Source organism: Rhinoraja longicauda, unplaced genomic scaffold (assembly GCF_053455715.1).
Source record: "Rhinoraja longicauda isolate Sanriku21f unplaced genomic scaffold, sRhiLon1.1 Scf000171, whole genome shotgun sequence".
NCBI lineage: Eukaryota > Metazoa > Chordata > Chondrichthyes > Rajiformes > Arhynchobatidae > Rhinoraja > Rhinoraja longicauda.
In genome coordinates this window covers 34,561-61,754 of record NW_027601389.1, presented here as the reverse complement: position 1 = coordinate 61,754, position 27,194 = coordinate 34,561, and the positions used below count along the sequence as shown (strand labels likewise).

The 27,194-nt window shown below is 45.3% G+C and overlaps 1 long non-coding RNA gene across 1 annotated transcript; it reads left to right on the top strand.

The window, feature by feature from the left end:
- The first annotated feature begins 1,082 nt into the window (after positions 1 to 1,082).
- Positions 1,083 to 26,001, top strand: LOC144590377 (uncharacterized). Its single transcript, XR_013546342.1, has 4 exons — positions 1,083 to 1,182; positions 5,174 to 5,279; positions 25,002 to 25,040; positions 25,860 to 26,001. It is a non-coding gene; the product is annotated as an uncharacterized LOC144590377 (long non-coding RNA).
- The last annotated feature ends 1,193 nt before the right edge of the window (positions 26,002 to 27,194 follow it).

The window sequence follows — 27,194 nt, the reverse complement described above, 5'->3', positions numbered from 1 at the left end:
GCAATGATGAAAAATCCTTAAGATATGTTCAACCCATGTGTGGTCTCTAAATTTGAGGAAGGATATTCTTGCTGTTGAGAGCGTGCAGCTAGGTTCACTAGGTTAATTCCCGGAATGGTGTGACTGCCGTATGTTGAAAGACTGGAGCGACGGAGGCTTGTACATGCTGGAATTTAGAAGGATGAGAGGGGATCTTATTGAAACATATAAGATTATTAAGGGATTGGACACATTAGAGGCAGGAAACATGTTCCCAATGTTGGGGGAGTCCAGAACCAGGGCCCACAGTTTAAGAAGAAGGGGTAGGCAATATAGAACGGAGATGAGGGAAAACTTTTTCAGTCAGAGAGCTTGAAATCTGTGGAATTCTCTGCCTCAGAAGGCAGTGGAGGCCAATTCTCTGGATGTTTTCAAGAGAGAGCTAGATAGAGCTCTTAAAGATAGCGAAGTCAGGGGGTACGGGGAGAAGGCAGGAACGGGGTGCTGATTGTGAATGATCAGCCATGATCACATTGAATGGCGGTGCAGGCTCGAAGGGCCGAATGGCCTACACCTGCACCTATTGTCTATTAAACGGTTGGTAAAATCTGAGAAAGTTAAGCAGGCACAGGTCAATAGACAATAGACAATAGGTACAGGAGTAGGCCATTCAGCCCTTCGAGCCAGCACCGCCATTCAATGCGATCATGGCTGATCACTCTCAATCCTCCTGCAGAAGGAAATATGCGCCCGTTTAAGCCAGGAAACCATTTTGTTCCTCTGGTATCTTTGATTCGGACCAGGATCCACCTTCACCCGCTGCCCCGCGCTACCCGCGGAATTCCAACTACATCACACGACAGGTCGGCCAGGGGATTCCCATGACGTAACGCCGTCAGTTGGTCCCGACCTCCCCATTACGTCACGCCGTCAGTGCCCGTAGGTTTGCTTCATGTCACGCCGTCACGTGGTCCTGAGCCGCGCCGTATGTCACTACGTCAGGTGGAACTCAAGCCCCGCCCTACGTCATGCCGTCAGGTGGACCTCCAGCCCCGCCCTACGTCAACACGTCAAGCGGACCTTCAGTCCCGCCCTACGTCACGCCGTAAGGTCGATCGCGAGCCCCGCGAGGATGGCGGTTTAACGGTCGGAGAGCGAGGGAGCGCCCGAGGGGACGGAGGATGGAGCGGGGAGAGACGACAGGTGGGGCCGGGTGGCTCAGGGTGGGTTAGAGAAGGGGAGGATGGGGGCGGGGAAGGGGGTGGGAAGGAAAAGTGAGGGGGAAGGGAGTGAGAAGCGGGATGGGGATGGGGAGGGTGTGGGGAGAGAAGGTGAGGGGAGAGGGTGAGGGTGAGGGGGGAGGGGGAGGGGTGTTGGGGGAGGGGGATGGGGAGGGGAGAGAAGGTGAGGGTGTAGGGGGAGGGTGAGGGGTGTTGGGGGAGGGGGATGGGGAGGGTGTGGGGAGAGAAGGTGAGGGTGTAGGGGGAGGGTGAGGGGTGTTGGGGGAGGGGGGAGGGGGAGGGGTGTAGGGGGAGGGTAAGCGGTGTTGGGGGAGAGAGGCGTGTAGGGGAGGGTGGGGGGAGAGGGGGAGGGTGTAGGGGAGGGGGAGGGTGTAGGGGAGAGGGTGAGGGGTGTGGGGAGGGGTGTGGGGGGAGGGTGGGCAGTGAGGGGCGTAGGCAGGGTGGGAGGGAGGACTTGGGGCTGAAGGGGACGATGGTTGGGCAGGGACAGCAAGGAGGATGGAGAGGAGATAGCAAGGGTTATGGGAGTCGAGGGAGAGGAAAGGGTGAGGAGGGGCAGAGGGGATGGTGAGGGTTTAGGACATGTGAGGCAGACACAGGGGGATTGATATTTGAACTGGGGAGGGGGACATTAGTAGGAGGGAGACATGGAGGGGGTTGGATTTATTCACAAAATGCTGGAGTAACTCAGCAGGTCAGGCAGCATCTCGGGAGAGAAGGAATGGGTGACGTTTCGGGTCGAGACCCTTCTTCAGACTGATGTCGGGGGTGGGACAAAGGAAGGATATAGGTGGAGACAGGAAGATAGAGGGAGATCTGGGAAGGAGGAGGGGAAGGGAGGGACAGAGGAGCTATCTGAAGTTGGAGAAGTCGACGTTCATACCACCGGGCCGCAAACTGCCCAGGCGAAATATGAGGTGCTGTTCCTCCAACTTCCGGCGGGCCTCACCATGGCACTGGAGGAGGCCCATGACAGAGAGGTCAGACTGGGAATGGGAGGGGGAGTTAAAGTGCTGGGCCACCGGGAGATCAGTTGCGTTAATGCGGACCGAGCGCAGGTGTTCAGCGAAGCGATCGCCGAGCCTGCGCTTGGTTTCGCCGATATAGATAAGTTGACATCTAGAGCAGCGGATGCAATAGATGAGGTTGGAGGAGGTGCAGGTGAACCTCTGTCTCACCTGGAAAGAATGTTTGGGTCCTTTGATGGAGTTGAGGGGGGAGGTAAAGGGACAGGTGTTGCATCTCGTGCGGTTGCAAGGGAAAGTGCCCGGGGTTAGGGTGGTTTGGGTAGGAAGGGACGAGTGGACCAGGGAGTTGCGGAGGGAACGGTCTCTGCGGAACGCAGAGAGGGGAGGGGATGGGAAGATATGGCCAGTGGTGGGGTCCTGTTGTAGGTGACGGAAATGTTGGTGGATAATATGTTGGATCCGCTGGCTGGTGGGGTGGAAGGTGAGAACGAGGGGGATCCTGTCCTTGTTGCGAGTGTGGGGATGGGGAGCAAGAGCGGAGCTGCGGGATGTAGAAGAGACCCTAGTGAGAGCCTCATCTATAATGGAGATGGGGAAGCCCCGTTTTCTGAAAAACGAGGACATCTCGGAAGCCCTAGTGTGAAACACCTCATCCCGGGCGCAGATGCGGCGTAGACGGAGGAATTGGGAGTAGGGGATAGACTTTTTGCAGGGGACCGGGTGGGAAGAAGTGTAGTCCAGATAGCTGTGCGAGTCGGTGGGCTTGTAATAAATGTCCGTCACTAGTTTTTCTCCTGTGATGGAGATGGTGAGGTCCAGAAACGGGAGGGAGATGTCAGAGATAGTCCAGGTATATTTAAGAGCAGGATGGAAATTGGAGGTGAAGTGTATAAAGTCAGTGAGTTCTGCATGGGTGTAAGAGGTAGCACCAATGCAGTCGTCGATGTAGCGGAGGTAGAGTTCGGGGATGGGGCCAGTGTACGTCTGGAACACGGATTGTTCGACGTACCCAACAAAGAGGCAGGCGTAGCTAGGGCCCATGCGAGTGCCCATAGCCCACTTCCTCCAAACCAGAGGCGTGGCTATGGGCACTCGCATGGGCCCTAGCTACGCCTGCCTCTTTGTTGGGTACGTCGAACAATCCGTGTTCCAGACGTACACTGGCCCCATCCCCGAACTCTACCTCCGCTACATCGACGACTGCATTGGTGCTACCTCTTACACCCATGCAGAACTCACTGACTTTATACACTTCACCTCCAATTTCATTCCTGCTCTTAAATATACCTGGACTATCTCTGACATCTCCCTCCCGTTTCTGGACCTCACCATCTCCATCACAGGAGAAAAACTAGTGACGGACATTTATTACAAGCCCACCGACTCGCACAGCTATCTGGACTACACTTCTTCCCACCCGGTCCCCTGCAAAAAGTCTATCCCCTACTCCCAATTCCTCCGTCTACGCCGCATCTGCGCCCGGGATGAGGTGTTTCACACTAGGGCTTCCGAGATGTCCTCGTTTTTCAGAAAACGGGGCTTCCCCATCTCCATTATAGATGAGGCTCTCACTAGGGTCTCTTCTACATCCCGCAGCTCCGCTCTTGCTCCCCATCCCCACACTCGCAACAAGGACAGGATCCCCCTCGTTCTCACCTTCCACCCCACCAGCCAGCGGATCCAACATATTATCCACCAACATTTCCGTCACCTACAACAGGACCCCACCACTGGCCATATCTTCCCATCCCCTCCCCTCTCTGCGTTCCGCAGAGACCGTTCCCTCCGCAACTCCCTGGTCCACTCGTCCCTTCCTACCCAAACCACCCTAACCCCGGGCACTTTCCCTTGCAACCGCACGAGATGCAACACCTGTCCCTTTACCTCCCCCCTCAACTCCATCAAAGGACCCAAACATTCTTTCCAGGTGAGACAGAGGTTCACCTGCACCTCCTCCAACCTCATCTATTGCATCCGCTGCTCTAGATGTCAACTTATCTATATCGGCGAAACCAAGCGCAGGCTCGGCGATCGCTTCGCTGAACACCTGCGCTCGGTCCGCATTAACGCAACTGATCTCCCGGTGGCCCAGCACTTTAACTCCCCCTCCCATTCCCAGTCTGACCTCTCTGTCATGGGCCTCCTCCAGTGCCATGGTGAGGCCCGCCGGAAGTTGGAGGAGCAGCACCTCATATTTCGCCTGGGCAGTTTGCGGCCCGGTGGTATGAACGTCGACTTCTCCAACTTCAGATAGCTCCTCTGTCCCTCCCTTCCCCTCCTCCTTCCCAGATCTCCCTCTATCTTCCTGTCTCCACCTATATCCTTCCTTTGTCCCACCCCCGACATCAGTCTGAAGAAGGGTCTCGACCCGAAACGTCACCCATTCCTTCTCTCCCGAGATGCTGCCTGACCTGCTGAGTTACTCCAGCATTTTGTGAATAAATCGATTTGTACCAGCATCTGCAGTTATTTTCTTATACATATGGAGGGGGTTGGAGCTGGGAGATGGAGCCGGGCCAGGGAGGTAAAGGGAATGCCGACAGCCCCAGAGGTAATCTGTCTCTAGATCTGTTCTGCAGCATCCTGTCTCAATGTGCAAGACATTAGGGAGACCACACCCGCTATGATATGTACAGTTCCAGTCACCCTGCTACAGGAAGGGTGTTAGTAAACTGGAAAAGATGCAACATAGATCGATTCATTACCTGGATTGGAGGGTTTGAGTGAGAAGGAGGAGCTGGATAGGCTGGGATTGATTTCCATGGAGCAAAGAAACATAAGGAGATGACATACAGGTTTATAAAATCACGTGAGCACAGATCGGGTGAAGGTCTAAAACTAGGGTTTATAGGTTCAGTGTGAGAGGGGAAAATTTAAAGGGGATGTGGTGCTGCATGACTCTTTGATTTCCAACATTCATTAAAGTTCTAGCAGTCAGATTTTATTTCCCTGTCGCGCCCCTGACTGATGTCGCATTTGTTTCAGGAAGCGGATAGAGCGAGAACAACGGGCTCTACATGTCAGAAACAGAGGCAAGGTCTGGTGAAAGGCCGCAGGGAACAGTTGACCAACAGACACAAGAAAGGCTGAGGTGAGAGGGAGCTGGGACTGGAAGATGGGTGTGTGTTTTGTCTTGCCTTACTCCTCATTATGATCGCACCTCCTCATTTATCTCTTTAGAAACATAGAAAATAGGTGCAGGAGTAGGCCATTCGGCCCTTCGAGCCTGCACTGCCATTCAATATGATCATGGCTGATCATCCAACTCAGTATCCCATACCTGCCTTCTCTCCATATCCCCTGATCCCTTTAGCCACACAGGCCACATCTAACTCCCTCTTAAATATAGGCAATGAACTGGCCTCAACTACCTTCTGTGGCAGAGAATTCCACAGATTCACCAATCTGTGTGAAAAAAAACTTTCTCATCTCGGTCCTAAAAGACTTCCCCCTTATCCTTAAACTGTGACCCCTTGTTCTGGACTTCCCCAACATCGGGAACAATCTTCCTGCATCTAGCCTGTCCAACCCCTTAAGAATTTTGTAAGTTTCTATAAGATCCCCCCTCAATCTTCTAAATTCCAGCGAGTACAAGCCGAGTCCATCCAGTCTTTCTTCATATGAAAGTCCTGCCTTCCCAGGAATCAATCTGGTGAACCTTCTCTGTACTCCCTCTATGGCAAGAATGTCTTTCCTCAGATTAGGAGACCAAAACTGTACGCAATACTCCAGGTGTGGTCTCACCAATGCCCTGTACAACTGCAGCAGAACCACCCTGCTCCTATATTCAAATCCCCTCGCTCTGAATGCCAACATACCATTCGCTTTCTTCACTACCTGCTGCACCTGCATGCCTACTTTCAATGACTGGTGTACCACGACACCCTGGTCTCGTTGCATCTCCCCTTCTCCTAATCGGCCACCATTCAGATAATAGTCAGCTTTCCTGTTCTTGCCACCAAAGTGGATAACCTCACATTTATCCACATTATACTGCATCTGCCATGCATTTGCCTACTCACCTAACCTATCCAAGTCACGTTGCAGCCTCCGAGCATCCTCCTCACAGCTAACACTGCCCCCCAGCTTCGTGTCATCCGCAAACTTGGAGATGTTGCATTCAATTCCCTCGTCCAAATCATTAATATATATTGTAAATAACTGGGGTCCCAGCACTGAGCCTTGCGGTACCCCACTAGTCACTGCCTGCCATTCTGAAAAGGACCCATTTATTCCTACTCTTTGCTTCCTGTCTGCCAGCCAGTTCTCTATCCACATCAATACTGAACCCACAATACCGTGTGCTTTAAGTTTGCATACTAATCTTTTATGTGGGACCTTGATGAAAGCCTTCTGGAAGTCCAGATATAACACATCCACTGGTTCTCCCTTATCCATTCGACTAGTTACATCCTTAAAAAATTCTATAAGATTCGTCAGACATGATTTACCTTTCATAAATCCATGCTGACTTTGTCCAATGATTTCACCACTTTCCAAATGTGCTGCTATCCCATCTTTAATAACTGACTCTAGCATATTCTCCAATATTCTCCAATACCGATGTTAGACTAACTGGTCTGTAATTCCCCGTTTTCTCTCTTCCCTCCCTTTTTGAAAAGTGGGGTTACATTAGCTACACTCCAATCCTCAGGAACTACTCCAGAATCTAAAGAGTTTTGAAAAATTATCATTAATGCATCCACTATTTCTGGGGCTACCTCCTTAAGCACTCTGGGATGCAGCCTATCTGGCCCTGGGGATTTATCGGCCTTTAATCCATTCAATTTACCTAACACAACTTCCCGACTAACCTGGATTTCACTCAGTTCCTCCATCTCATTTGACCCCCGGTCCCCTGCTATTTCCGGCAGATTATTTATGTCTTCCTTAGTGAAGACAGAACCAAAGTAGTTATTCAATTAGTCTGACATGTCCTTGTTCCCCATGACCAATTCACCTGTTTCTGACAGCAAGGGACCTACATTTGTTTTAACTATTCTTTTTCTCTTCACATATCTATAAAAGCTTTTGCAGTCAGTTTTTATGTTCCCTGCCAGTTTTCTTTCATAATCTATTTTCCCTTTCCTAATTAAGCCCTTTGTCCTCCTCTGCTGGGCTGAATTTCTCCCAGTCCTCTGGTAGGCTGCTTTTTCTTGCTAATTTGTCCGCTTCATCTTTTGTTTTGATACTATCCCTAATCTCCTTTGTTAGCCACGGCTGCACTACCTTCCCTGATTTATTCTTTTGCCAAACTGGGATGAACAATTGTTGTAGTTCATCCATGCGGTCTTTAAATGCCTTCCATTGCATATCCACCGTCAACCCTTTAAGAATCAATTGCCAGTCTATCTTGGCCAATTCACGTCTCATGCCCTCAAAGTTACCTTTCTTTAAGTTCAGAACCGTTGTTTCTGAATTAACTATGTCACTCTCCATCCTAATGAAGAACTCAACCATATTATGGTCACTCTTGCCCAAGGGGCCACGCACATCAAGACTGCTAACTAACCCTTCCTCATTACTCAATACCCAGTCTAGAATAGCCTGCTCTCTCGTTGGTTCCTCTACATGTTGGTTTAGAAAACTATCCCGCATACATTCCAAGAAACCCTCTTCCTCAGCACCTCTGCCAATTTGATTCACCCAATCTATATGTAGATTGAAGTCACCCATTGTAACTGTTTTACCTTTGTTGCACGCATTTCTAATTTCCTGTTTGATGCCATCCCCAACTCTACAACGACTGTTAGGTGGCCTGTACACAACTCCCACTAGCGTTTTCTGCCCCTTAGTGTTTCGCAGCTCTCCCCATATCGATTCCACATCCTCCAAGCTAACGTCCTTCCTTTCTATTGCGTTAATCTCCTCTCTAACCAGCAACGCTACCCCACCTCCTTTTCCTTTCTGTCTATCCCTCCTGAATATTGAATATCCCTGGATGTTCAGCTCCCAGCCTTGGTCACCCTGGAGCCATGTCTCCGTAATCCCACTATATCATATTCATTAATAACTATCTGCACATTCCACTTATCCACCTTATTACGAATGCTCCTTGCATTGAGACACAAAGCCTTCAGGCTTGTTTTTACAACACTCTTACCCCTTATACAATTATGTTGAAAAGTGGCCCTTTTTGATTTTTGCCCTCGATTTGTCTGTCTGCCACTTTTACTTTTCACCTTGCTACCTATTGCTTCTACCCTCATTTTACACCCCCTCTGTCTCTCTGCTCATGCTCCCATCCCCCTGCCACATTCGTTTAAATCCTCCCCGACAGCACTAGCAAATACTCCCCCAAGGACATTGGTTCCATTCCAGCTCAGGTGCAGACCGTCCTGTTTGTACTGGTCCCACCTCCCCCAGAACTGGTTCCAATGTCCTAGAAGTTTGAATCCCTCCCCCTTGCACCATTTTTCAAGCCACGTATTCATCTGAAATATCCTCCTATTTCTACTCTGACTAGCACGTGGCACTGGTAGTAATCCAGAGATTATTACCTTTGAGGTCCTACTTTTAAGTTTATCTCCCAGTTCCCTAAATTCACCTTGTAGGACCTCATCCCGTTTTTTACCTACATCGTTGGTGCCAATGTACACCACGACAACTGGCTGTTCACCCTCCCTTTCCAGAATGTTCTGCAGCTGCTCAGAGACATCCCTGACCCTTGCACCAGGGAGGCAATATACCATCCTGGAGTCTCGTTTGCGGCCGCAGAAACGCCTATCTTATTCCCCTTACAATTGAATCCCATATTACTATAGCCCTTCCACTCTTTTTCCTCCCCTCCTTTGCCACAGAGCCACCCACGGTGCCATGAACGTGGCTGCTGCTGCCTTCCCCTGATGAGCCATCTCCCCCAACAGTATCCAAAATGGTATATCTGTTTAGGAGGGAGATGACCGCAGGGGACTCCTGCACTACCTGCCTACTGCTACGCTAGCTAGTGGCCACCTGTACCCTTTCTGTCCGCTTATCTTTTACCTGCGGTGTGGCCAGCTCACTGTACGTGCTATTCACGACCTTCTCAGCATCGTGGATGCTCCAGAATGAGTACCAACCGCAGCTCCAACCGTTCAATGCGGTCTGCCAGGAGCTGCAGCTGGACACACTTCCTGCACACGTAGTCATCAGGGACACCGACAATATCCCTGATCTTCCACATGTTGCAGGATGAGCACTCCACGGGGTCGATCTCAACTGAATTATCCAGACATGTCTGATTAGACGATTTATTCACAAAATGCTGGAGTAACTCAGATTAGACCCTCTGCCCAAGAATCACCTCCCAAAGCACTCTACCCTTTTACACCACTACACGAAAGGGACAGAAGTGAGAGTGGGCCACTTGTCTCCTCAAACATGCCCCATAATTTAATGTGACCAGAGCCAATTTGCTCCACACCTCAACTCCTCTCCTGTGCCAACTGCACATAGCTTTGCATTCCATGATCTTTGAAAAACTGATCTGTGACCTCCATCATCAACAATCTAACCTCCAGGGTGGAGAATTCCAGCGTCACCATGCTCTCCCTGAATGTGACTGAACAATTATGGTGTAATAATTACCATAATTTACAAATTCACGTACAAATTTAACTACACTGTCATCCAGATTGTTAATGTGGATAACAAACAACAGTGGACACAGCACTAAACTCTGCATCACTCCACTGGTCACAGGCCTCCAATGAGAAAAACAGTGCTCTAAAACTAACCATTGACTCTTTCATCCAAGCCAATCTTGAATCGAATTGTCTAGCTTGCCTTGGATTCCATGTGATCTAACCTTCCACACTAGCCTACCATATGGCAACTTGTCAATGGTGTTCTGAAGTCCATATAAACTGCCCTGTTCACTGTCCTGGCCTCATCTTCGAAATATACTTGTTAGGTTTGTGAGATAGGATTTCCCATTGCCAAAGCAATGCTGACTATCTCTAAACCGACCTGGAGTCATACTGCACAGAAGCAGGCTCTTCTGTTCAATGAGCAGGCTCTTCTTCCTTCTGTCTACGCGTCCCACCTGCCACAATGTGGCCCATAACCCTCTAAACCTTTCCTATCCAAGTACCTGTCCAAATGTTTTAAAATGTTTATACAGCACCCCCCTTAACTACCTCCTCTGGCAGCTACTTCTATTTACCCACCCTCTGTTTGAAAATGCTGCCCTCAGATTTCTATTGAATCTTTTGCCTCTCACATTAAATTTAAGTCCCTCTGGTTCTTGATTTCCCTACTCAGGATAAAAGTTCACGAGTTACACGAGTAGAATTAGGCAATTTGGTCCATCGAAAACCAATTCCCCATTCAATCATGGCTGATCTCTGTATCCTAATCCCATTTTCCTGCCTTCTCCCCATAACACTTGACACCTATTCTAATCAAGAATTTGTCCATCTCTGCCTTAAAAATATCCACTGGCTGCCCTCTGTCTTCTTATTCCACAGATTAACTATCCTATGACTAAAGAAGTTCCTCCTTACCTCGTTTCTGAAAGAGCGCCCTTTCATTCTGTGGCTATAACTTCTGGTCCGAAACTCTCCCACCAGTGGAAACATGCTTTCCACATCCACTCTACAGCGTTTCATTGTTTTGTAATTTCCAATGAGGTTCCCCCCTCAACTTTCTAAACTTTGGCGAGTCGAGGCCCGGTGCTGTCAAACGCTCAGACGACATAGACAATAATATATACACCTTATGATCACCGCTTAGCCTCCTGAGCTCAAAGGAATAAAGCCCTAGCTTGCCCAACTCCCCCTTGTTAAAGAAAACTTTAGAACACAACACAAAGATCTGGCAAGAAAAGCAAGACTTTATTCCAAAGCGCCAAACACAGTGATCACTGGGAGCAATCGTAGGAGATTGCTCAACGAACAAAGATTCATCTGTTCCTTAAGTACAGACTTTCCTTTTGATGTTTGGTTTGCCATAGCAAACACTTTAGAGGTTTTCCTTCCTCCAAATGATCTTATACAAATATACATTGTGCACCTCTCAAAGCGCAGCAGAGTAAACACAGCCATTACAGATAAGCAAATGTCCTGTTACCCTTTCAACTGTATTTTATTAGACAATAGACAATAGACAATAGGTGCAGGAGTAGGCCATTCGGCCCTTCGAGCCAGCACCGCCATTCAATGTGGTCATGGCTGATCATTCTCAATCAGTACCCCGTTCCTGCTTTCTCTCCATATCCCCTGACTCCGCTATCCTTAAGAGCTCTATCTAGCTCTCTCTTGAATGTATTCAGAGAATTGGTCTCCACTGCCCTCTGAGGCAGAGAATTCCACAGATTCACAACTCTCTGACTAAAAAAGTGTTTCCTCATCTCTGTTCTAAATGGCCTACCCCTTATTCTTAAACTGTGGCCCCTGGTTCTGGACTCCCCCAACATTGGGAACATGTTTCCTGGCTCTAACATGTCCAACCCCTTAATAATCTTATACGTTTCGATAACATCCCCTCTCATCCTTCTAAATTCCAGTGTATACAAACTAATAGTCTCTCCAGTCTTTCAACATATGACAGTTCCGCCATTCCGGGAATTAACCTAGTAAACCTACGCTGCACGCCCTCAATGGCAAGAATATCCTTCCTCAAATTTGGAGACCAAAACTGCACACAGTACTCCAGGTGCGGTCTCACTAGGGCCCTGTACAACTGCAGAAGGACCTCTTTGCTCCTATACTCAACTCCTCTTGTTATGAAGGCCAACATTCCATTGGCTTTCTTCACTGCCTGCTGTACCTGCATGCTTCCTTTCAGTGACTGATGCACTAAGACACCCAGATCACGTTGTACGTCCCCTTTTCCTAACTTGACATCATTCAAATAATAATCAGCCTTCCTATTCTTACCACCAAAGTGGATAACCTCACACTTATCTACATTAAACTGCATCTGCCATGCATCCGCCCACTCACACAACCTGTCCAAGTCACCCTGCAACCTCATAGCATCTTCCTCACAGTTCACAGTGCCACCTAGCTTTGTATCATCGGCAAATTTGCTAATGGTACTTTTAATCCCTTCATCCAAGTCATTGATGTATATTGTAAATAGCTGTGGTCCCAACACCAAGCCTTGCGGTACCCCACTAGTCACTGCCTGCCATTCTGAAAGGGACCCATTTATCCCCACTCTTTGCTTTCTGTCTGTCAACCAACTTTCTATCCATGTCAGTACCCTATCTCCAATACCATATGCTCTAATTTTGCCCACCAATCTCCTATGTGGGACCTTGTCGAAGGCTTTCTGAAAGTCGAGGTACACCACATCCACCGGCTCTCCCCTGTCAATTTTCCTAGTTCCATCCTCAAAAAATCCAGTAGATTAGTCAAGCACGATTTCCCCTTCGTAAATCCATGCTGACTCGGAACGATCCTGTTACTGCGATCCAAATGCTCCGCAATTTCGTCTTTTATAATTGACTCCAGCATCTTCCCCACCACTGATGTCAGACTAACTGGTCTATAATTTCCCGTTTTCTCTCTTCCTCCTTTCTTGAAAAGTGGGATAACATTAGCTACCCTCCAATCCACAGGAACTGACCCGGAATCTATAGAACATTGGAAAATAATCACTAATGCGTCCACAATTTCTAGAGCAACCTTCTTAAGCACCCTGGGATGCAGACCATCAGGCCCTGGGGATTTATCAGCCTTGAGTCCCATTAGTCTACCCAAAACTTTTTCCTGCCTAATGTGGATTTCCTCCAGTTCCTCTGTCACCCTAGGATCTCTGGCCACTAGAACATCTGGGAGATTGTTTGTATCCTCCTCAGTGAAGACAGATCCAAAGTACCGGTTCAACTCGTCTGCCATTTCCTTGTTCCCCATAATAAATTCCCCTGCTTCTGTCTTCAAGGGACCTACATTTGCCTTGACTATTTTTTTCCTCTTCACATACCTAAAAAAGCTTTTACTATCCTCCTTTATATTATTGGCTAGTTTACCCTCGTAACTCATCTTTTCTCCCCGTATTGCCTTTTTAGTTATCTTCTGTTGCTCTTTAAAAGAGTCCCAATCCTCTGGCTTCCCACTCTTCCCTGCTAGGGCCTTCTTCCAGTCAAATTTGGCCAACTCCTGCCTCATGCCTCTGTAATCCCCTTTGCTATACTGTAATACTGACACCTCCGATTTTCCCTTCTCCCTCTCAATTTGTACAGTAAAACTTATCATATTGTGGTCACTGCCTCCTAATGGCTCATTTACCTCGAGTCCCCTTATCAGGTCAGGTTCATTACATAACACTAAATCCAGAATTGCCTTCTCCCTGGTAGGCTCCAGAACAAGCTGTTCTAAGAATCCATCTCGGAGGCACTCCACAAACTCTCTTTCCTGGGATCCATTACCAACCTGATTTTCCCAGTCTACCTGCATGTTGAAATCTCCCATGACCACCGTAGCATTACATTTGTGACATGCCAATCTTACCTCCTGATTCAACTTGCACCCTATGTCGAGGCTACTGTTTGGGGGCCTGTAGATAATAATAATAATAATAATAATTCATTTATTTTATATAGCGCCTTATTGGGTGCTCAAAGCGCTTTACAAAGACAATTAACATAAAAACAAACAGACAAACTATCCTGACGGAAAAGCGGCGAATAAACAACGCCAGCGTCCTCTCACGTCAGGGTCCGGCAGTAGACAACAAAAAGCACAGGACACACAGATACAATTTTTACACAAACAGCCATCACAGTGATTGCTCTAGGCATACCCTCACTGTGATGGAAGGCAAAGTCTTATCTCCTCCTCATTCTTCTCCCGTGGTGCCACGAGGTGATCGAGGCTCCCAACTTTCTGAAGCCCCCACCGGGCGATGGAAAGTCCCAGGGCCGAGCCGAGCAGGCCGATGAAAGTCCTGAGCCCCCACCGGGCGATGGAAAGTCCCAGGGCCGAGCCGAGCAGGCCGATGAAAGTCCTGAGCCCCCACCGGGCGATGGAAAGTGCTGCGGCCGAGCCACGCAGGGTGATGAAGGGCCTGCGAGCGGGTCGATCGTACCTCGCGCTTCGGGGCGGTCGAAGCTGCTACGGCTGGAGCTCCCAAAAACCGGTCGCCAGCCAGGGACCTGCGAACTCCCGATGTTGCGGTCTGCAGGGCCCACGGCCGAAGCCTCCGAGATGGTAAGTCCAGGCCCTGCGACCGGAGTCTTCAAGGTCGATCCCAGCTGGAGGCCGCCGACTCCACGATGTTAGGCCGTAGCGCGAACGGAGATACGACACGGTAAAGGTCGCATCTCCGTTGAGGAAGAGATTAGAAAAAAAGGTTTCCCCCAACCCCCCCACCACCCCCCCACATACACAGAGTTAAAAATAGAACAAAACGTACATTAAACGATGACAATAGACAAAAAACAAAAAAAAGACAGAGAGACTGCCGGTGAGCCGCAGCTGACTCCCATTAGGGTCTTTTTACCCTTACAATTCCTCATCTCTATCCATACTGATCCTACATCTCCTGATTCTATGTCACTCCTTGCAAGGGAGTGAATATCATTCCTTACCAACAGAGCTACCCCGGCCCCTCTCCCCACCTGCCTGTTTTTTTCTGTACGTTGTGTACCACTGAATATTCAGCTCCCAGCCCTAGTCCTCTTGTAGCCATGTCTCAGTGATTCCCACAACATCATACTTGCCAATGTCTAACTGAGCCTCAAGCTCATCCATTTTATTTCTTATACTTCGCGCATTTAAATACAACACTTTAACTTCTGTATTTACCTCCCTTCTCACACCGGTCACAATTGGCCCTGACCTTACTCTCATATCCCTTCTAGAACTTCCCTTCCCATTCATACGAGAGTCCTTTACAGTTTCTCCTGTATTTGCTTCCCCTTTAACTCCATCTCCATATTCCCAGTTTGTCAACCCCTCCCCCCCCACTACTTAGTTTAAAGCCACACTTGTAGCACTAGCAAAACTGCCTGCCAGAATGTTGGTCCCCCTGCTGTTAAGGTGTAACCCGTCCCTTTTGTACAGGTCACCCCTACCCCAGAAGAGATCCCAGTGGTCCAGAAATCTAAATCCCTGCTCCCTGCACCAGCCCCTCAGCCATACATTCATATCCCCGCTCTCTCTGTTCCTGCCCTCACCAGCACGAGGTACAGGCAGCAGTCCAGAGATAACCACCTTCGACGTCCTACTTCTCAGTCTTCTTCCTAACTCTCTAAACGCACGCTGCAGTATCTCCTTCCTCGTCCTCCTGACGTCGTTCGTTCCCACGTGCACAACTACTTCCGGTTGATCACCTTCCCTCGCTAGGATGTTCTGAAGCCGCTCCGTGATGTCTTGAACCCTGGCACCAGGGAGGCAACAAACCATCCTCGACTCCCGCCTGTCGCCACAGAATCTACTGTCCGTACCTCGGACAATGGAGTCACCCACTACTATGGCTCTTCCTGACTTCGGTCTCCCCGGTCGAGTTTCCTTGCCTGGGTTAGAACCGCCAATGCTACTGCCGCTCGGACTGGAAGTGTCTTCTGCCCCAACAGGGTGTACCTGTTTGCAATAGGCACAGCCACCGGGGTCTTCTGTAGTCCACGTTCGCTCCCCCCTGAAACGGTCTCCCACCTTCGCTCGACCTGGACCCTTGGTGTGACAGCCTCACAGTAGGTCCTGTCCAGGAAACTCTCGCATTCCCGGATGGCCCTGAGGTCAACCAGCTGCTTCTCCAACTCAGCCACACGTCCAGTCAGGAGCTGCACCTGGAAACAGTTCTTGCAGGTGAAGCTCCCAGAAGCTCCAGCAGTGTCTCTACCTTCCCACATCCTGCAGGAAACACACTGCACCAACTTATTGTTTTATGATTGCCATTTGTCCTTTGAGAACAGAATCTTTTTTATTTTTTTTATTTTTTTTATTTTTGAAAAGCATATGTACAAATCGAAATTTAAAAAAAAACACATTTGTTACAAAGTTCTTACATAGCTTCAATTTTTAAATTTTTGAAGAGAGAAAGTAAAAATAAAAATATAAAACTATAAACTTGGGGAGAGAGAGTAAGAGGGTTAAAAAAAAAAAAAAGATCTAACAATAAAAATTAACGGGAGTAGATCCGGGAGACAAAAACCACAGCTGTACATCCAACCCCCAACTCAAGTTTCAACTTTTTATTTAAATTTTTATTTTATTTTTTATTTTAGTCCTGTGCCAAACCCATTTACTTTTCTAAAAATTCAATAAATGGAGACCATATTTTTAAGAATAACTCAGGTTTGTCGATTAAGGCAAACCTTATTTTTTCCAAATGCAGGGTCTCTGTCATTTCCATAGTCCACATTTTAATTGTGGTGGTTATTGGTTTTTTCCAAAATTTAAGTATTAGTTTTTTCGCAGTTATTAGACTGTAATCAAGAAAATGTACCTGACTTACTGTAAAATTTGTAGTATGTTCTGATAATCCTAATATAATTAATTTTGGGTCCATATCTAATTTTTTATTAATAACTTTAGAAACTATTTTAAAAATCTCCAACCAGAAGTTTTGCATTTTCATACAAGTTACGAAAATATGAGTTAAATTAGCTTCTTGAAATTGACATTTATCACACATAGGAGAGATACTAGGAAAAATCCTATTTAATTTCGTCTTCGAATAATGTAATCTATGTATTATTTTAAATTGTATTAAGGAATGTCTAGTATTCAATGAACATTGATGTATATGTTGTAAACTTTCATCCCATATATCTTGCATTATAACTTGATTCAATTCGTCCTCCCATGCTCGTCTATAAGATTCTGATGAGAACAGAATCTGACTAAAGTAAACTGCAGTGAGTGTCAGCTGCAGATGCTCAGTTTCAACCTTCTTTAAAACACAGAATTATTATCATGCATGAAGAGGACTTAAACATTTTAAGCACACCAGGGCAGTGTAGATGGGGCATGTTGGTTGGCTTAGGCAAGTTAGACCAAAAAGTCTGTTTCCACGCTGTGTAACTCTCTGACTCTAATCAGCCCATGTCTAACCAAATGCATGTATATCTCATCTCAGAATCCTCTCCAGTAATTTGCCTACCACAGATGTTTGGCTTACTGGTCTATAGTTCCCAGGTTTTTCCTGGCAGCCTTTCTCAAATAGAGGCGCAACATTAGCCACCCTCCACTCTTGCGGCACCTCACCCGTGCCTAATGATGATTCATATATCTTAGCCAGGGATCCTGCAATTCTTCTCAAGCTATCTACAGTATTCTTGGATATGTCTGATCAGGCCCAGGAGATTTATGTACTTCCAATTACCTTATGACATCCAGTACCTCTTCGACCATATTACAGACTTTCCTAACTGAGGACCTTGCCCGTCTCCTGCAGCATTTAGAGATAGCCATTTAGGTTTCTGGAGAACCTTATTCTCTCTCTATTTACCGTCTTTATCTTAATGTACATAAAATCTCTCTGGATTTTCCTTAATATTATTTCCCTATTTTTTGCCCTCCTGATTTTCCCAAAACTTCTCCAGGGTTACACTTGATCCCAGCTGCCTACACAAGTTCTATGCCTCCTTTTTCCAGACCAGAGGCTCAATTTCTCTGATCATGCAGGCTTCCTTACTCCCACCTGCCTTGCCCTTTGCTCGAATCGGAACATGCATGTTCTGAGCACATGCCATCACACTTTTAAAGGCATCCCGCTTTCCGGATGTTCCTTTGCCTGCAAACAACCTACTCCATCAACTTGAGCAAGTTCCTGTCTCATACCATCAAAGTTACACGAGTCCCAATTTAGAATTTTAACTTGTGGGCCCACCCTCTCTTTATCCATAACTATTTTAAAGCTAATAGAACTGTGGTCACTCCTCCTAAAACGCTGGTATCACAAAATGCTGGAGTAACTCAGCGGGTCAGGCAGCATATCAGGAGAAAAGGAATGGGTGATGTTTCGTCCTCACCTTCCACCCCATCAGCCAGCGTATCCAACATTTCCGTCACCTCCAACGGGACCCCACTACTGGCCATATCTTCCTATCTCCTCCCCTTTCTGCGTTCTGCAGAGACCGTTCCCTCCGTAACTCTATGGTCCACTCGTCCCTTCCTACCCAAACCACCCCCTCCCCGGGCACTTTCCCCTGCAACCGCAGGAGATGCAACACATGTCCCTTTACCTCCCCCATCAACTCCATCCAAGGACCCAAATTGTCTTTCCAGGTGAGACAGAGGTTCACCTGCACCTCCTCCAACATCATCTATTGTATCCGCTGTTCTAGATGTCAACTTCTCTACATCGGCGAGACCAAACGCAGGCTCGGTGATCGTTTCGCTCAACACCTTTGTTCAGTCCGCCTTAACCAACCTGATCTCTCGGTGGCTAAGCACTTCAACTCCCCCTCCCATTTCCAATCTGACCTTTCTGTCATGGGCCTCCTCCAGTGCTATGGTGAGGCCCACCGGAAATTCGAGGAATTGCACCTCATATTTCGCTTGGTCAGCTTGCAGCGCAGCGGTATGAACATTGACTTCTCCAACTTTAGATAGTTCCTCTGTCTCTCTCTTCCCCTCCCCCTTCCCAGTTCTCCCTCTGTCTTCCTGTCTCCACCTATATCCTTTTTTTGTCCTGCCCCCTGACATCAGTCTGAAGAATGGTCTCGACCGGAAACGTCACCCATTCTTTCTCTCCTGAGATGCTACAAAGACGTACAGGTATGTAGGTTAATTGGCTGGGTAAATGTAAAAATTGTCCCTAGTGGGTGTAGGATAGTGTTAATGTACGGGGATCGCTGGGCGGCACGGACTTGGAGGGCCGAAAAGGCCTGTTTCTGGCTGTATATATATGATATGATATGCTGCCTGACCTGCTGAATTATTCCAGCATTTTGTGATACCTTCGATTTGTACCAGCATCTGCAGTTATTTTCCAACACCTCCTAAAACGCTCATCCTCTGACATTTCAGGCACTTGCCTGCCCCAATTTCTAAAGAGAAGATCGAGCTTTGCTCTCTCCCATAGTGGCCTCTAATTATTGCCTGAGGAAACTTTCCTGAACTCATTTGACAAATTCCATGCCATCTCAGCCCTTGACACTGGCTGTCCCAGTCTATATTGGGAAAGTTAAAATCCCCGATGATGGTAACCCTATTAGTCAGCTGTCTGAAATGTCCTCGCACATTTGTTCTTATAATTCCCATTGGCTATTTAAGGGCCTGTAGTACACTCCCAACAAGCTGATCATCCGTTTTTTAATTTCTGAGCTCCACCCATATAACCTCACAACAAGACCCATCAGAAATGTCATCTGATTACTGCTGTGACATTCTCCTTAATCGAGCAACATCCTCTCCTCTTTTACCCCCATCTCTTGTACCTCTAGCACCTGTACCCTGGATCATTAAACTGCCAGTTCTGTACCTCTCTTAGCCACGTTTTTGTAATGTTTAAAATGTCCTAGTCGCATGTACCTATCCAAGTCTTACCCATCAGGCCTCTTGCATTAAATAGACGCTATTCAATAGAAACATAGAAACAGAAAATAGGTGCAGGAGGAGGAGGCCATTCGTCCCTTCGAGCCAGCACCGCTATTCATTGTGATCAAGGCTGATCATCCATAATCAGTCACCTGTGCCTGCCTTCTCCCATACCCTTTGATTTTGCTAACCCCAAGAGCTCTATCTAACTCTCTTTTAAATCCATCCAGTGAATTGGCCTCCACTGCCTTCCGTGGCAGAGAATTCCATAAATTCTCAGCTCTCTGGGTGATTCCACAAATTCAAAACTGGGTGATTCCACAAATTCACAACAGTCCTACGTCACGTCCTGCTGTACTATCCCGTCTAGTGAGCTTTCTTTATCATCTTCCATATTTAGTTACAGCCTCTCACCTGCCTCAGTTCTCTCAGTTCTGCAGTGAACCCCCCCCCCCCCCCCAACCAGCAAAGTTAATTTAAACCCACCCGACTACCAGCAGTAAACTTTCCTGCCAGGATATTGGTTGGTCTCCAGATCAAGTGTAACCCATCCTCCTTGTATGGATCACCTCTGCCCCAGAAGAGATTCTAATGGTTCAAAAATCCAAATCCCTACCCCCTGCAACAACTCCTCAGCCACACATTTGTCTGTCCAAATTTCTTGTACCTACCCTCATTAGCACGTGGTACTGGGGGTCCTGCTTTTGAACCTTTTGCCTAACTATGTATATTCATTTTGTGGGACTTCTTTCTTTTTCCTAATGTCATTTGTGCCAACATGCACAGCACTCAACCTCCCCTTGAGAATGTCCATGCCTATCGAAATGCTGGTAGATCCAGTCCCTCCAACTTCCCTCAAATAACCTTTGCGCCACTGATGTCAGGCTCAGTGTTCTGTAGCTCCCTGATTTATTCTTCCTGCCCTTTTCAATAATTCCCTTCTTAAATAGCTTTGTTCAAAACTTCTCACAGTGGTGCAGCTCGTAGAGCTGCTGCCTCGGTTCTCCCATCATCTGGCTTCGAATGTGACCTCGGGTGCTGACTGTGTGGAATTTACACATTCTCCCTTTCACCTTGTGGGTTTCATCTCAGCTCCCAAAACATCAATGATGGTACTTTATTTTAATTCTATCTTTTACATTGTTCTGTGTTGCGGTGAATGGAGCAATCTGGGTGGGCAGAATGGGAAGAGGAAGTGGGAAAGGGGGAGGGGGGTGCGGATGGGGGAATGGGAGGAGGGAGAAGGGAGAGATTGAAACATATTTACTGAAACGGTGCAATGAAATTCTTATTTGCAGCAGCCTAATACCTCTATAAAAGACAACATAAACACAAATAATGTTTTAGTAATAAAAACAATGTTGGTGAGAAACAAAGCAAGCCCAAAGATAAAATGGGGGAGAATAATTTAGTTGAGGTTTTTTTTTTTTTTAATGGATGGTTGGTGTGGAGTCAAAGGTCCTGTTTCCATGCTGTTTGTTTCTGACTCTGTCCCACCATCTAGCCTGTTATATACATACATAGATATCTGCTGCCTTGGGCTCGTGTGTGGCTCATCCCTCATTTATCCCTCATCCTTGTCAACTCCAAACAACACAAACCAACATTTTTAGACATTTGTGATAATATAAAAGGTTTATCCCTGAAATTAGGTGAGTTAATCTCTTCTGGGCTATCTTCAATGCAAATATACTCTTAAATAACGAGACCAATACCACACATAATATTTCAGGTTGAATTCAAACTCTGCATTTTCATCTCCAACCCCGCTTGCAATAAATCCCAATGTGCTGCTTACCTTCCTGATGTTTGTCACACCTTCATGTCGAATGTCAGGTGTCTCATGCACAAGAAAACCTCGATCTGTCTGCACTCCACCATTTTCAATTTCCTCTGCCTTTTCATACTTCACACAAGTGCTTGACCTCACATTGCTCTTTATTAAGTTCCATTCACCAGGTTCAAACCCATTCTCTTGATCTGTGTCTGTCTGTGATGCCTTGACTTGAGGGGAGCACAGCTGAGTAAGGGAGGAGGGGGGCTGGTGCACAGTGAGCAGAGATGGTGAATCAGAGGACAGACGTGTGAGAGAGGCATCATCTGCAGGATAATTTCCTCCCACACCAGCAGTGAGCTAATGATGGCCCTCTGTTGTATACTGGAATTTTATACACAGAATGGATTGGACAATAAACATCCAGAGAATAGATACATCCCTCCCCAGGATGGCTCACTATTAATGTTGAACACTGAGCTTTGAGTGTGTTGTAAAGTACACAATGTTAGGAATGATGTTATCATATCATATCATATCATATATATACAGCCGGAAACAGGCCTTTTCGGCCCTCCAAGTCCGTGCCGCCCAGTGATCCCCGTACATTAACACTATCCTACACCCACTAGGGACAATTTTTGCATTTACCCAGCCAATTAACCTACATACCTGTACGTCTTTGGAGTGTGGGAGGAAACCGAAGATCTCGGAGAAAACCCACGCAGGTCACGGGGAGAACGTACAAACTCCTTACAGTGCAGCACCCGTAGTCAGGATCGAACCTGAGTCTCCGGCGCTGCATTCGCTGTAAAGCAGCAACTCTACCGCTGCGCTACCGTGCCGCCTATGTTAGTTTAGACAGGAACAAAATTGCATGATTGCAGCAAGCAGGGATGGGCACATGGCATGGCTGTGATTTTAGCCTGAATTGGACATTCCTGCGTGGTAACATTTAATGTCTTCACAGCTGGCATAGACTTGAACAGCATGGAAACATGCACTTTGGCCCAACACGTCCGTGGTTTGCCCATGTCCCTGAGCAAGTGTTCCTCCAAGTGTTGGAGCAACACAACTGGACAGATAGCATCTGTGGAGGGTATGGACAGATGGTGTTCGGAGTCTGACGAGGGAGACTGACCTGAAACGTTGCCTGTCCATTCCCTCCACAGATGCTGCTTGACCTGCTGAGCTCTTCCAGCACTTGGAGATTTGTTCAAAATTGCAGAATATGCAGTTTGTTGTATCTCTCTCTACATCTTTATTGTCCAAGTGCCTCTTCAAATTTCTTTGAAACATAATAATTGTACGTGCCTCAACCACTTGCTCTGGCTGCTCATTCCATATACTCACCATGCTCTGAAAAATGTGTACCTCCTTAAACCTATGACTTTTATCATGAGAAAGAGATTGTGACTATACAGCTTACTTAGGAAAAAAAACTGCAGATGCTGGTTTCAATGGAAGGTAGACACAAAATACTGGAGTAACTCAGCAGGTCAGGTAGCGACCCGAAAAGTCACCCATTCCTTCTCTTAAGATGCTGCCTGACCCGCTGAGTTATTCCAGCATTTTGTGTCTGCATACAGCACTTAAAAATGATTTACTTGCACAAAACTGGGAATTAATATATAAAGAAAATGATATTGATAAAGCTTATGATGAATTTTTAAGAATATTTAAAGTACTATATGATAAACATTGTCCAATGAAACAATATTGTAGAGAAATAAAGTATAAAGATAATCATTGGATGTCAAAAGGATTGCTAAATGCCTGCAAAAAGAAAAATACACTATACAGAGAATTCATTAAACATAGAAGCAGAAAATAAATATAAGAAATATAAAAACAAGTTAACTAATATCATGAGAAATTGTAAGAAAGAATATTATAATAAACTATTAGAAAACAATAAACACAACATTAAGGGTATATGGAATATATTAAACAGCATAATTAGAAATAACTCTAGACAGATTAATTACGCGCAGTATTTTATAGAAAATGATAAGACTCTAAATAACATGGATGACGTGGTTAATAAATTTAATAATTTTTTTGTAAGTGTTAGACCTAATTTAGCAGAAAAAATCCCAGATCCGGTGACATCTAATGATAATCTTATAGAAACGAATCCAAGTACAATGTTTCTTAAACCGGTAGAAGAAATGGAGATTGTAGATATTGTTAATAAATGCAAAAATAAAACATCCACTGATTATAATGAGACAGATATGAAAACACACATTTTTAATTTATCATTACAAACCGGTCAATTTCCCAATAATATGAAAATAGATTGGAGATATAAAACTGGAGATAAACACCACTTCACAAATTACAGACCTGTTTCTCTTCTCCCACAGTTCCCTAAAATTCTGGAAAAACTTTTCGTCAACAGATTAGACAATTTCATAGATAAGCACAATTTACTCTCTAATAGTCAATATGGATTTAGAAGTAACCGGTCAACATCACTAGCTTTAACTGAACTCATTGAACAAATCACAAATTCTATAGATAAAAAGAAATATGCTGTTGGGGTATTCATTGATCTAAAAAAAGCATTCGATACAATAAATGATGAAATATTAATCAATAAATTGGAACTATATGGGATTAGGGGGTTGGCTTTAGAGTGGGTTAGAAGTTATTTAAAGAACAGGAAACAATTCGTGAAGATGGGAGAATATCGGTCTGGATGTTTGGACATTGTGTGTGGAGTCCCCCAGGGGTCAGTGTTGGGTCCTAAACTCTTCATCATCTACATCAATGATATATGTAAATTATCAAAAATATTGAAATTCATCCTATTTGCTGATGACACTAACATTCTTGGTTCTGGTGAAAATTTACAGTAAAGTTTGGACAGTATCACCTCAGAATTTTGCAAAATTAAAAAATGGTTTGACATTAACAAATTATCACTAAACTTGAGCAAAACAAAAATTATGATATTTGGGAACAGTAAAATAAACAATCAAGCACAGGTACAGATAGAGGGTGTTAACATAGAAAGAGTAAATGAAACTAAATTCCTTGGGGTGATAATAGATGAAAAAAATTGTTGGAAATCTCACATTAAACAATATCCACAGTAAATTATCTAGAAGCATTTCAGTTCTGGCCAAAGCAAAACATTTCCTAGATAACAAATCACTTCGCATTCTGTTCTGTTCACTTGTTTCACCTTATTTAAGTTACTGTATAGAGGTGTGGGGAAGTACATATATAAGTTCACTACAACCACTATTCATACTGCAAAAAAGAGCCATTAGAATAATTCATAATGTCGGTTTTTGTGAACACACCAACTCATTATTTATAAAGTCTAAAATAATCAAATTTTATGACATTGTGGAATATCAAACAGCTCAATTCATGTACAAAGTGAGAAACAATTTGCTACCAAGTAACTTACAGGAAATGTTTTATGAAAGAGAGGGGGGTATAATTTAAGGGGAACATTAAATTTCAAGATTCGCAATACTCGAACAACAATGAAAAGATTTTCTATATCAATCAGTGGAGTAAAGCTATGGAACAGAATGAATGCGGAATTATAACAATGTTCAAACATCATCCAGTTTAAAAACAAATATAAACATATGATTTTTTCTAGGTACAGTGAGGAGGGGGATTAACAGTCATCATTATTTAAGTAAGTATATCTATATGAACATATAAGGGTGTATGAGTATTTTTGTATTAATATCTGACTTATTATACGGGTGGGTGACTATATTTGTATTTATATTTTGTATGTAAATGGTCGGGTATATGTATATATATGATTGGCCTAATGTATGTATATATATATCAGATGTAGTTAATATAGACATTATTGTGTAAATAGGTATATTCATATGATTGTAGGGGTGAGTGAGTATATATGTAGTTATATATGTATTTTAGGTATTAGTTATTATAGATAATACTTGATAAATATTGATTAGGGAATGGGGGTAGGATTAAATAAGTTCACACTTCTACCTACTCCTTTTCGCACATGTAAAGACGTTAAGTAATGGATGAAATTTTTTGTATTTCTTCTGTTTTTTTGTTTATTTTTTTTTAAAATTGATGTCTTTTAACATGTACGAAATAAAACGATAGAAAGAAAGATAGAAAGAAAGAAAGAAAGCTTACTTACATTCCACATGAATTTATAAACCTCCATAAAAGGTTTTACCTTTGCTCCAGGGAAAATAGACAGCTTATCCATTTTCTCCCTTTAAATTCATTTCAAACCCCAACAACATTTTCTAGTCTTGGCAGTTTTGCAGCTGACACCAATGTGGATGTTCCTTTTCCAGGCCTCTCTGTTACTGTAGTCCCACCGCACAGCTGAGTGTCCAGAGCTGCCACGTTACAGGAGGTTGATGTGGAATGTAAAACATGTCATGGAGCTGCTGGGCAGAATGGCCTGTTTCTGTGCAGAGACATAAATAATTCATTATCCCTTCTGTGGCCATTGCAGGTCAAATGAAAACCCATGTCCTGGTCAATTCTGCCCTCTTCGACTATACCTGGCAAAATGAGAGCAAGATTCGGGTACTACAATTACTGGAATCTTGAACAAAATGCTGGAGTAATACAATGACTCAGGCAGTGTTTGCAGAAGGAATGGAAAGTGGTTTGGGTCGGGACCCTTCATCAGACTGAATAAAGTGCTAACAAGCAACTTTCAATATCAGGAGCGCAGGTAACATTGGTGAACGGAAGGCTGCAAACTGACCAAAATTTGACACAAAGAATCAAGGGGGCAGTTGGTGAAATGGGGACTGGAATATGAGGGAACAGGAGAGAGAGACGGGTGGTTGCACAGTCTGAGAAACAGAGTATCCTTGGAAGCTTGAGTGAATAACTGATGATCCTTGTTTTCCAGTTTGTGCCATCTTATTCCGCTATTTCCTCTGTTTTGAGCTCAGTCATGATGTTCTCATGCTGATTTTCAAACCGTTTAGTGGTCCTATCTGTCCCTCTCTTTGCAGTACTCTCCATAATTTTTAATGGTCCAAGATATATGGCTGCCTCCAATTCAGTTCTTTAGATAAACTGATGTAATTTTTAGTGAGCGAGGAATGATTGTGTGAATGATTGTCCAGTCCCTTCTGTTCACTGCAGTCCCACGACACAGCTGAGTGCACAGTGCTTCCACATTGCAGGATGTTGGTGTGCAGCATGAAACAAGTCAATGTCGTTGGGCCGAATGGCCTGTTCCTCTGCAGTAACTTCCACACAAAACACCCTTGTTTTGGCAACCACTACATTACTAATGAGTTAACTCTGCCCTGCTCTATCATCCCTGTTTTTAACAGGAAATACATAGACTGAGAACAAGGGACTTTTCACACCAAGGAATCAGGTAACCATTGATGAAAGGGCTCAGATGCAAATTGAGCAATAAGTAAACAGGAGAATTTATGGAAAAGGAGAGTGGCAGAGTGGTGGGAATAGAAGGAGGAACGGACAGATAGAGACATTTTTCATAGGAGTTTGATTGGAGGGCTTCTGTATACCAAATTCAAATCTGTCATCATAACATTTCCAATGGAAACTCTGCAGATTAATTTGCATCCATTCCCACAATCCTGTTTGTAAAAAGAAACACCTGGATGGAAAACAAAGTACTTTTCATATCAGGCACAGGTAACATTTTGTGAAAGGCCTCAGATGCAAATTAAGCCACAAATGACAAAGGGAGAGTTAGTGGAGTGGGGGGAGAGGGAGGCAAAGAGAGTTTTCAATGCATTTTTAAATATTGGACTGTGCAGGAAGGAACTGTAGATGCTGGTTTAAACGGAGGATATAC